General features: G+C 42.6%; 6 non-coding genes across 6 annotated transcripts; all 6 read left to right on the forward strand.

Annotated features, from left to right (window-relative positions):
• The first annotated feature begins 61 nt into the window (after positions 1-61).
• Positions 62-134, forward strand: TRNAK-CUU (transfer RNA lysine (anticodon CUU)). Its single transcript has one exon. It is a non-coding gene; the product is annotated as a tRNA-Lys (tRNA).
• Positions 135-1,087: 953 nt separating this feature from the next.
• On the forward strand, positions 1,088-1,162 carry TRNAK-CUU (transfer RNA lysine (anticodon CUU)). The gene has a single exon. It is a non-coding gene; the product is annotated as a tRNA-Lys (tRNA).
• Positions 1,163-2,112: 950 nt separating this feature from the next.
• On the forward strand, positions 2,113-2,185 carry TRNAK-CUU (transfer RNA lysine (anticodon CUU)). Its single transcript has one exon. It is a non-coding gene; the product is annotated as a tRNA-Lys (tRNA).
• A 952-nt stretch (positions 2,186-3,137) lies between these two features.
• Positions 3,138-3,210, forward strand: TRNAK-CUU (transfer RNA lysine (anticodon CUU)). Its single transcript has one exon. It is a non-coding gene; the product is annotated as a tRNA-Lys (tRNA).
• A 7,089-nt stretch (positions 3,211-10,299) lies between these two features.
• TRNAK-CUU (transfer RNA lysine (anticodon CUU)) lies at positions 10,300-10,372 on the forward strand. Its single transcript has one exon. It is a non-coding gene; the product is annotated as a tRNA-Lys (tRNA).
• Positions 10,373-11,325: 953 nt separating this feature from the next.
• On the forward strand, positions 11,326-11,398 carry TRNAK-CUU (transfer RNA lysine (anticodon CUU)). The gene has a single exon. It is a non-coding gene; the product is annotated as a tRNA-Lys (tRNA).
• The last annotated feature ends 783 nt before the right edge of the window (positions 11,399-12,181 follow it).

Here is a 12,181-nt window from a genome sequence, read left to right on the forward strand (position 1 = left end):
TTCAATTTCGTTGTCGGTTTTATTGAATGTTATGACGTTACGATTTTGCCCGCTGAGGGTCGCCCGTGTAGCTCAGTCGGTAGAGCGTTAGGCTCTTAACCTAACGGTCCTGGGTTCGAGCCCCAGTTCGGGTGCTTAACCTTTTACGGGAAGTTAAGTAACGTTCGACGGAAGTGGTTGGGGAGAAATTCGTGACCTGGAAAAAAGCGGAAGTTATTTATTTCCAAATCCAAATATTGAACTACTTACGTCTGTTCGCCAGGCGTTGTTCAAAATGACATAAAGTCAGAGTCCTTTTCGTTGTAACTCGTTGCCCATAATGGAATTTAAATAAAAAATGTTGTAAAAAAATCTTTTAATTTTTTCTATTGCATAGAAACTGTTTTTCATGTTTCCAAAAAAAGGAATCGAACCTGACTTTCTTGGGTGGTCTGATAATCAAAACTGCACTTAAAGACCAACCAATGAAGGTTTCCTACGGGAAATTTGGTTTGCTGCATTAAGACCTTAGCCAGTTCTTATGTCGTTATAAAACCTTGTTCAGTTTGGGCTCTCCAAGTGCCCCATACTGACGGCAAAATTCACGCGGTAGTTATATCTCCACAGCCCGATGATCGTCAGAGTCTCCACCCTCATAAAATCCTCTAATTTATGCTTCCAAGACGCTGGATAACTAATGGACGCCTCAATTCCTAGTCAGCGCCAGTTGCCAAGGTGGAAACTTTCAATCAAAATGACGTTCCTTTTTTAACATATGAATTAAAAGGGCTTTTAATATATTAACAGAAGAAAATGAATAAAAAGAAATCATCCACAATTTTCAAGAAGATGAGCGCTGGAAGAGCCAGGATAGCTTAGTCGGTAAAGCTTGAGGGTTTTAACCTAAAGAGCCTCTGTTGAAGCAAGAAGATGAGCGCTGAAAGAGCCAGGATAGCTTAGTCGGTAAAGCTTGAGGGTTTTAACCTAAAGAGCCTCTGTTGAAGCCACAGTTTAAGAGGGAAGCCTGTTTGAAGAAAACTAAAATTTTTCAATTTCGTTGTCGGTTTTATTGAATGTTATGACGTTACGATTTTGCCCGCTGAGGGTCGCCCGTGTAGTTCAGTCGGTAGAGCGTTAGGCTCTTAACCTAACGGTCCTGGGTTCGAGCCCCAGTTCGGTAGCTTAACCTTTTACGGGAAGTTAAGTAACGTTCGACGGATGTGGTTGGGGAGAAATTCGTGAACTGGAAAAAAGCGGAAGTTATTTATTTCCAAATCCAAATATTGAACTACTTACGTCTGTTCGCCAGGCGTTGTTCAAAATGACATATAGTCAGAGTCCTTTTCGTTGTAACTCGTTGCCCATAATGGAATTTAAATAAAAAATGTTGTAAAAAATCTTTTAATTTTTTCTATTGCATAGAAACTGTTTTTCATGTTTCCAAAAAAAGGATTCGAACCTGACTTTCTTGGGTGGTCTGATAATCAAAACTGCACTTAAAGACCAACCAATGAAGGTTTCCTACGGGAAATTTTGTTTGCTGCATTAAGACCTTAGCCAGTTCTTATGTCGTTATAAAACCTTGTTCAGTTTGGGCTCTCCAAGTGCCCCATACTGACGGCAAAATTCACGCGGTAGTTATATCTCCACAGCCCGATGATCGTCAGAGTCTCAACCCTCATAAAATCCTCTAATTTATGCTTCCAAGACGCTGGATAACTAATGGACGCCTCAATTCCTAGTCAGCGCCAGTTGCCAAGGTGGAAACTTTCAATCATAATGACGTTCCTTTTTTAACATATGAATTAAAAGGGCTTTTAATATATTAACAGAAGAAAATGAATAAAAAGAAATCATCCACAATTTTCAAGAAGATGAGCGCTGGAAAAGCCAGGATAGCTTAGTCGGTAAAGCTTGAGGGTTTTAACCTAAAGAGCCTCTGTTGAAGCAAGAAGATGAGCGCTGAAAGAGCCAGGATAGCTTAGTCGGTAAAGCTTGAGGGTTTTAACCTAAAGAGCCTCTGTTGAAGCCACAGTTTAAGAGGGAAGCCTGTTTGAAGAAAACTGAAATTTTTCAATTTCGTTGTCGGTTTTATTGAATGTTATGACGTTACGATTTTGCCCGCTAAGGGTCGCCCGTGTAGCTCAGTCGGTAGAGCGTTAAGCTCTTAACCTAACGGTCCTGGGTTCGAGCCCCAGTTCGGGTGCTTAACCTTTTACGGGAAGTTAAGTAACGTTCGATGGATGTGGTTGGGGGAAATTCGTGACCTGGAAAAAAGCGGAAGTTATTTATTTCCAAATCCAAATATTGAACTACTTACGTCTGTTCGCCAGGCGTTGTTCAAAATGACATATAGTCAGAGTCCTTTTCGTTGTAACTCGTTGCCCATAATGGAATTTAAATAAAAAATGTTGTAAAAAAATCTTTTAATTTTTTCTATTGCATAGAAACTGTTTTTCATGTTTCCAAAAAAAGGATTCGAACCTGACTTTCTTGGGTGGTCTGATAATCAAAACTGCACTTAAAGACCAACCAATGAAGGTTTCCTACGGGAAATTTTGTTTGCTGCATTAAGACCTTAGCCAGTTCTTATGTCGTTATAAAACCTTGTTCAGTTTGGGCTCTCCAAGTGCCCCATACTGACGGCAAAATTCACGCGGTAGTTATATCTCCACAGCCCGATGATCGTCAGAGTCTCCACCCTCATAAAATCCTCTAATTTATGCTTCCAAGACGCTGGATAACTAATGGACGCCTCAATTCCTAGTCAGCGCCAGTTGCCAAGGTGGAAACTTTCAATCATAATGACGTTCCTTTTTTAACATATGAATTAAAAGGGCTTTTAATATATTAACAGAAGAAAATGAATAAAAAGAAATCATCCACAATTTTCAAGAAGATGAGCGCTGGAAGAGCCAGGATAGCTTAGTCGGTAAAGCTTGAGGGTTTTAACCTAAAGAGCCTCTGTTGAAGCAAGAAGATGAGCGCTGAAAGAGCCAGGATAGCTTAGTCGGTAAAGCTTGAGGGTTTTAACCTAAAGAGCCTCTGTTGAAGCCACAGTTTAAGAGGGAAGCCTGTTTGAAGAAAACTAAAATTTTTCAATTTCGTTGTCGGTTTTATTGAATGTTATGACGTTACGATTTTGCCCGCTGAGGGTCGCCCGTGTAGCTCAGTCGGTAGAGCGTTAGGCTCTTAACCTAACGGTCCTGGGTTCGAGCCCCAGTTCGGGTGCTTAACCTTTTACGGGAAGTTAAGTAACGTTCGACGGATGTGGTTGGGGAGAAATTCGTGAACTGGAAAAAAGCGGAAGTTATTTATTTCCAAATCCAAATATTGAACTACTTACGTCTGTTCGCCAGGCGTTGTTCAAAATGACATATAGTCAGAGTCCTTTTCGTTGTAACTCGTTGCCCATAATGGAATTTAAATAAAAAATGTTGTAAAAAAATCTTTTAATTTTTTCTATTGCATAGAAACTGTTTTTCATGTTTCCAAAAAAAGGATTCGAACCTGACTTTCTTGGGTGGTCTGATAATCAAAACTGCACTTAAAGACCAACCAATGAAGGTTTCCTACGGGAAATTTTGTTTGCTGCATTAAGACCTTAGCCAGTTCTTATGTCGTTATAAAACCTTGTTCAGTTTGGGCTCTCCAAGTGCCCCATACTGACGGCAAAATTCACGCGGTAGTTATATCTCCACAGCCCGATGATCGTCAGAGTCTCCACCCTCATAAAATCCTCTAATTTATGCTTCCAAGACGCTGGATAACTAATGGACGCCTCAATTCCTAGTCAGCGCCAGTTGCCAAGGTGGAAACTTTCAATCATAATGACGTTCCTTTTTTAACATATGAATTAAAAGGGCTTTTAATATATTAACAGAAGAAAATGAATAAAAAGAAATCATCCACAATTTTCAAGAAGATGAGCGCTGGAAGAGCCAGGATAGCTTAGTCGGTAAAGCTTGAGGGTTTTAACCTAAAGAGCCTCTGTTGAAGCAAGAAGATGAGCGCTGAAAGAGCCAGGATAGCTTAGTCGGTAAAGCTTGAGGGTTTTAACCTAAAGAGCCTCTGTTGAAGCCACAGTTTAAGAGGGAAGCCTGTTTGAAGAAAACTGAAAAGGAGTCTCGTTTGCTTTTTCGTCGGGAACGGTTGTCTTTTTTACGCTCTCGTTCTCGGTGTTTTCTTGCGGCGGTACGTACCACTTTAGCGGTTTTCTACCGTGTTTTCTTTTTCCCTTTCTCGTTGTTTTCATTTTTCGTGTTTGGATTTTATTTTTCTTCTTACGGTTGTCCCCGATTTCGGGAGGCCGCCACTATGGAGGCGCTAAAGCGTAGCGTCTTTGTGGTTGTCGAGTCATTGACTCCGGGTATTACTAAGGAGATTATTGCAGTATCGGTTAAAATGGTTTTCGGAACTGATGCTATTTCATCGGTTGTCCCTGGTGTAGGTGGTTTTTTTGTTTGTTTTTTTACTGAAGCGGACGCGGAAGAATGTATTAAGTCGGGGTTGATGGTCGGCGGCGTTTTACGGGCGGTCGAAAGTGTATCGGCGCGATCTGTTATTTTGAAGTTTCTCGAAGTGCCGGAGTTTGTCACGGACGACGCTATTCGCGTTAAACTAGAAGCTTACGGGTGTGAACTTAAAGGCGCTTTCGTGTGGGTAAAGTCCGATGGCTTGTACTACGGGGAGCGTAACGTTCGCGTCACGTTGCCTCAAGGTGTATCTTCGCTGCCTTACAGTTTAAAGGTATTGGATGTTATGGGTCGTGAAAACGTTTATCGCGTTCGCCACGAAGCACAGACCCGGGTTTGCAACGGTTGTCTCCATTCTGGACACCTCTATCAAGATTGTCCCAACAATATCTGTCGTCGCTGTGGTCATGGTGGTCATTTGGCCAGGTCATGCCCTGGGCAGGGTACTGCCGCCTCAAAGATGGAAGAGCGTCGACGCGATATTTCCGGTTCCCGCAATGAAGTCGCCGACAAAGGACAAAGGACGGAGGATCCCGCAATTGTACGACCTGCTGGGTCTGATATGTCAAAGCGGAAACCAGAAGGTGACATCGACATGGCTGATGCTGATTTAGACGACTCGCTTTTTGCCAACCGCCTTTCCAAGGTTGCGGTGGGCAGTGGGAAGCATTCCCTCCCCACTTCGAGTTCAGATTTGGATCCCGCCAAACGTCAACTACCTTTCAACCAACCTGGGTTCCAGTTTCCGTCGCTCGAGGCAGCTCGGAACGCGAGTCTTCCTCCGTCTACTACTGCACCGTCTCCGGGAGCTGCTTTGTCGTCGTCTTTCTTCCAACCTCCAAACGCTCATGGTTCTCCGGGTAATTTCTCTTAATATCAATGGTCTACGTGATGTCAATAAGATGAAAGAACTAGTGGAATATGTAAAAACATTTGACATTATTTTTTTACAAGAAACTCATTGGGATTCGTCTCATGTTGCGCTTTTTAAAAATATGTATTTCGGTAAATGTTTTTTATCTAACGATGACGCTACGGGGTTTTGCGGGGTATCAATTTTAATTAATCCGAAACTCGATTTTAAAACTGCAAATGTTTTTCATATTGTTCGGGGTCGTAGTTTATTAGTTTCGGCTGAAATATCCGGTGATCTATTTCATTTTTTAAATGTGTACGCGCCTAATTCGGCGACTGACCGTGAGTTGTTCTTTACAGTCATCGCATCTAACTGTCCTACCGGCCGTTTAATTTTAGGCGGCGATTTTAACGATATTTGTCATAGCCTATGGGACCGCCTTCCTGCTAGTTGTAGACCTAACAAGTCACAATTTACGGCCCTTCATAGACTTGCCGCCAAATTACATGTTACTGACACTTTTCGACTCAAAAACAATGACAAAAGGGACTTTACGCGTTCTGGCTACGTTTTTGGCCGGTTTATCCGCTCTCGCATTGATTACATTTTCGTAAAAAAATTTGATTCTTTGAATATTCAAAATGCTTTTATTCGTGACTGTCCGATTTCCGATCATCGCGCCGCGATCGCTCATTTTGATTTTGGAGGAGTTCCTAGGGGCCCTGGAACCTGGTCCTTTAACGATTCGCTACTTGAGGATGAGGTTTTCTGTTCGTGCGTCAGGCGAATTATCACTAGGAGTCGCTCACGCGAACACTATTCTACGGATATTTTTGACTGGTACGAAACCCTCAAACGTACAATTCGTGATTACGCAATATTTTACGGGAAAGCCGCCGCTTCCGAACGTCGGCACACCAGGACGCTCTTGGCTTGTCAGTTGGAAGAGTTGTCACGTCGTTTATCAATGCAAGACCCGGTTTGTGGCGAATTCGTCAAAGTTCAAAATTTGATCAAGGACCATGACCACTATCTATTGCGGGGCGCTGTAATTCGCTCCAATACCGAGTGGCGTGATTTGGGGGAGCAACCTTCGGGCTATTTCTTGAGTCTCGAAAAACATCGGCAAACCCGGCGGTCAATTAAAAACTTGACTTTAGCAGACGGCTCATCAATTCACGATGGCGCTTCCGTTCGTCAGGAAATATTTTCTTATTATGAAAACATGTATCGCGCGTCGGACAGTGATGACTCTCAAGCTGCACGTTTTGCCTCCTTTGTTGCCGGAAAGTTACCACCGGATTTGTCTGCCGCTTGCGAAAGTCCCGTTTCTTGGGAAGACATCCACAAATCTTTGAACGCTATGGCAATAGGCCGTAGCCCAGGTCTCGATGGCTTCACAGTCCATTTTTGGCGTTTCGTACTCCCGTTGATAGCCAAGGATTTCGTAAGGCTTGTTGAAGTCATGTTTGCCACGGGACAAATGCCTCTCTCTATGACTCAAGGCATGATCATTCTTTTACCGAAAGACGGCGACTTAACGTTATTGTCTAATTGGCGTCCCATCACGTTGCTCAACGTCGACCGTAAAGTTATTGGTAAAGTCTTGGCTACTCGCATGGCATTGGTGGCGCCTACAGTCATTTCGCCCTGCCAAACTGGAGCTATTCGTGGCCGTGATGTCGCGGGCACGACACGATACCTTGGCGACGTTGCCTCGTATCTGGCACTCCACAGACAGCCGGGACTTTTCTTAAAATGGACTTACGGAAAGCGTACGATTTCGTGAACTGGTCATTTCTATTCCGGGTACTGCAAGCTTTCGGGTTCGGTCCCCATTTTCTCCGATGGATTCAACTACTCCTGGTGGGTGGTCGTACAACGATCATGGTCAATGGTTTTTTGACGAACTTTTTTCGTCTTGGAAGATCTGTCCGTCAGGGCTGTCCTTTAAGCCCTTTATTATACACTTTTTCGACCGAGCCACTTTGCCTCGCGTTATCGCAGTCTTCGAGTATCCCGCGTCTGCGTATTTGCAACAGCGACTCCCCGGTACTCTTTCAACATGTAGACGACAACACTTTGTCTTTAGCGGCTGAAACTTCGGTACGCGTCGTGGTATCGATTTATCATGACTACGGCAGCGCTTCTGGGGCGGTTATAAATCTGGACAAAAGTAGCGGGCAATGGCTCGGGTCTTGGACAAACCGACCAGACAAACGGATTGAAGGAATTATGGTATCCAAGGAGCCATTAAAGGTCTTAGGGGTAGTACTTACTTCGAACCACGCTCTCTCTGACTCTCTCAACTGGGAACCGGCTATTTTACGTATTATGGCTGTCTTGCGCGCGTGGAAACGGCGCCCGCTTTCACTCTTCGGGAAAATAATAATAATAAATTGTCTGGCCACTTCCAAGCTTTGGCACCTCACTCGTGTATTGCCTTTGTCGAATAAACTTGCTGCCCAAATAAAAGCTGCTTTTCTGGATTTTATTTGGGGTTCTGGCTATCACGCTCTCGCTTATTCAACGCTGATCAGACCAAAGGTAGTCGGCGGTTTTGGCTTAGTGGATGTCGTCCAGAAACTACACTTTATGCGTATCCAAGAGTGCCAAACACTCATCCTGCGTGAGTTACCCGTTCATGACGAATCCATACACAACAACTTACTGTTGGAATACGGCAGTGGGTTGACAAGACAAGAAGAAACTTTCCGTCCGCCATTTAATCGGGCTCTGCTTGGGCGTATGCCGCCTCGGTACGTCGAACTCCTCACAAGTTGGCACTCGCATCTTACGACTATAGGCTCTACCGTGATGCCTCGGTCAGATCCACTTTCCGAACCACTGTTTCTGAATCCTCGAATTTCTTTACCACAGCGCTATCACAAAGAATCCCGTATTATGGCTCAGGCTGGCTTCAAAACACTGCGCGACATCCATTACGAAGTCATCCACGGTTTTATACGACCTCATGCCTTGATTGAACAGTGCCAGATCGAACTCCCTTATAGCGAATTACCTCTCGATCGACTTTTCGAATTGTACACCTTGATCCGGTCTGCACTGCCAGCTGACTGGGCTGTTCTCTTTCATGTTTCAGCGCCTCCGGTGCTCTCGTCGTCGGATCGGTCAATTCCTTACCTCGAAATCCGCCGTAACGCTAGTGAAATTTTAAATACGCCGCAAAGTTTAAAATCTATTGCCTTCGATCGTTTTGCGGGCACATTCCCTGAATCTTCCGGCGAAGAACGGTGGCGGTCTTTCTTTGGGGGTCCCCTCCCTCGAGTGAAGTTTAAAACTTTGGCCAACACTACCCTTGGAGCCACTTTATCCTCTACCAATTTAAAAATTATTCATCAAGCTCTCGCAGTGAAGAGTCGACTTTTCAAAGCTGGTCTTGTGACAACGGATCGTTGTCCATTATGTGACAATGCCCCCGAAACGGTTGCACATTTGTTCCTGTCTTGCTCGGTAACGCGAAACACCTGGCACCAAGTATTCACAATGTTGTCTGTCTATTTGCAACAACCAGGCTTTCAATTCGGTAGCGAACATTACGAACTTATTATTTATCACCGCGTTGATCGGAAATTGGGACAGTGTAACGACTTTTGGCATTGCCTTTTTCTATTAATTAGTGTAATTAAGCATGAACTTTGGAAGTATCGATGTAAAATAGTTTTTGAGCAGGAACTAAACAAACCTAGTGTGTGGTGCTCTCAACTATTTCTGGCCAACATACGGCGCGAAATTAGACTTCTCACCCTGGTATACTTGAAACATCCCTCTAAAATTGATCTTGTAAAGGTTTTAAACAATTTTCTTAAATTATTACCCTAACATTTTATCTGTTATGTGTTAAGTAGTAACAATTCTAAAAGTATTTATTTCTCTATTGACTTTTGATGTATGGCATTGTTGTATATGACGAATATGTATAGTTTTCTTGATGGTTGAATAAAAAAAAAAAAAAAAAAAAAAAAAGCGTTAGGCTCTTAACCTAACGGTCCTGGGTTCGAGCCCCAGTTCGGGTGCTTAACCTTTTACGGGAAGTTAAGTAACGTTCGACGGATGTGGTTGGGGGAAATTCGTGACCTGGAAAAAAGCGGAAGTTATTTATTTCCAAATCCAAATATTGAACTACTTACGTCTGTTCGCCAGGCGTTGTTCAAAATGACATATAGTCAGAGTCCTTTTCGTTGTAACTCGTTGCCCATAATGGAATTTAAATAAAAAATGTTGTAAAAAAATCTTTTAATTTTTTCTATTGCATAGAAACTGTTTTTCATGTTTCCAAAAAAAGGAATCGAACCTGACTTTCTTGGGTGGTCTGATAATCAAAACTGCACTTAAAGACCAACCAATGAAGGTTTCCTACGGGAAATTTTGTTTGCTGCATTAAGACCTTAGCCAGTTCTTATGTCGTTATAAAACCTTGTTCAGTTTGCGCTCTCCAAGTGCCCCATACTGACGGCAAAATTCACGCGGTAGTTATATCTCCACAGCCCGATGATCGTCAGAGCCTCCACCCTCATAAAATCCTCTAATTTATGCTTCCAAGACGCTGGATAACTAATGGACGCCTCAATTCCTAGTCAGCGCCAGTTGCCAAGGTGGAAACTTTCAATCATAATGATGTTCCTTTTTTAACATATGAATTAAAAGGTCTTTTAATATATTAACAGAAGAAAATGAATAAAAAGAAATCATCCACAATTTTCAAGAAGATGAGCGCTGGAAGAGCCAGGATAGCTTAGTCGGTAAAGCTTGAGGGTTTTAACCTAAAGAGCCTCTGTTGAAGCAAGAAGATGAGCGCTGAAAGAGCCAGGATAGCTTAGTCGGTAAAGCTTGAGGGTTTTAAACTAAAGAGCCTCTGTTGAAGCCACAGTTTAAGAGGGAAGCCTGTTTGAAGAAAACTAAAATTTTTCAATTTCGTTGTCGGTTTTATTGAATGTTATGACGTTACGATTTTGCCCGCTGAGGGTCGCCCGTGTAGCTCAGTCGGTAGAGCGTTAGGCTCTTAACCTAACGGTCCTGGGTTCGAGCCCCAGTTCGGGTGCTTAACCTTTTACGGGAAGTTAAGTAACGTTCGACGGATGTGGTTGGGGAGAAATTCGTGACCTGGAAAAAAGCGGAAGTTATTTATTTCCAAATCCAAATATTGAACTACTTACGTCTGTTCGCCAGGCGTTGTTCAAAATGACATATAGTCAGAGTCCTTTTCGTTGTAACTCGTTGCCCATAATGGAATTTAAATAAAAAATGTTGTAAAAAAATCTTTTAATTTTTTCTATTGCATAGAAACTGTTTTTCATGTTTCCAAAAAAAGGAATCGAACCTGACTTTCTTGGGTGGTCTGATAATCAAAACTGCACTTAAAGACCAACCAATGACGGTTTCCCACGGGAAATTTTGTGTGCTGCATTAAGACCTTAGCCAGTTCTTATGTCGTTATAAAACCTGGTTCAGTTTGGGCTCTCCGAGTGCCCCATACTGACGGCAAACTTCACGCGGTAGTTATATCTCCACAGCCCGATGATCGTCAGAGTCTCCACCCTCATAAAATCCTCTAATTTATGCTTCCAAGACGCTGGATAACTAATGGACGCCTCAATTTATAGTCAGCGCCAGTTGCCAAGGTGGAAACTTTCAATCATAATGACGTTCCTTTTTTAACATATGAATTAAAAGGGCTTTTAATATATTAACAGAAGAAAATGAATAAAAAGAAATCATCCACAATTTTCAAGAAGATGAGCGCTGGAAGAGCCAGGATAGCTTAGTCGGTAAAGCTTGAGGGTTTTAACCTTAAGAGCCTCTGTTGAAGCAAGAAGATGAGCGCTGAAAGAGCCAGGATAGCTTAGTCGGTAAAGCTTGAGGGTTTTAACCTAAAGAGCCTCTGTTGAAGCCACAGTTTAAGAGGGAAGCCTGTTTGAAGAAAACTAAAATTTTTCAATTTCGTTGTCGGTTTTATTGAATGTTATGACGTTACGATTTTGCCCGCTAAGGGTCGCCCGTGTAGCTCACTCGGTAGAGCATTAGGCTCTTAACCTAACGGTCCTGGGTTCGAGCCCCAGTTCGGATGCTTAACCTTTTACGGGAAGTTAAGTAACGTTCGACGGATGTGGTTGGGGGAAATTCGTGACCTGGAAAAAAGCGGAAGTTATTTATTTCCAAATCCAAATATTGAACTACTTACGTCTGTTCGCCAGGCGTTGTTCAAAATGACATATAGTCAGAGTCCTTTTCGTTGTAACTCGTTGCCCATAATGGAATTTAAATAAAAAATGTTGTAAAAAAATCTTTTAATTTTTTCTATTGCATAGAAACTGTTTTTCATGTTTCCAAAAAAAGGATTCGAACCTGACTTTCTTGGGTGGTCTGATAATCAAAACTGCACTTAAAGACCAACCAATGAAGGTTTCCTACGGGAAATTTTGTTTGCTGCATTAAGACCTTAGCCAGTTCTTATGTCGTTATAAAACCTTGTTCAGTTTGGGCTCTCCAAGTGCCCCATACTGACGGCAAAATTCACGCGGTAGTTATATCTCCACAGCCCGATGATCGTCAGAGTCTCCACCCTCATAAAATCCTCTAATTTATGCTTCCAAAACGCTGGATAACTAATGGACGCCTCAATTCCTAGTCAGCGCCAGTTGCCAAGGTGGAAATTTTCAATCATAATGACGTTCCTTTTTTAACATATGAATTAAAGGGGCTTTTGATATATTAACAGAAGAAAATGAATAAAACGAAATCATCCACAATTTTCAAGAAGATGAGCGCTGGAAGAGCCAGGATAGCTTAGTCGGTAAAGCTTGAGGGTTTTAACCTAAAGAGCCTCTGTTGAAGCAAGAAGATGAGCGCT

This window comes from Leiobunum rupestre, chromosome 1, assembly GCF_980474605.1.
Source record: "Leiobunum rupestre chromosome 1, qqLeiRupe1.1.hap1, whole genome shotgun sequence".
Lineage (NCBI taxonomy): Eukaryota > Metazoa > Arthropoda > Arachnida > Opiliones > Sclerosomatidae > Leiobunum > Leiobunum rupestre.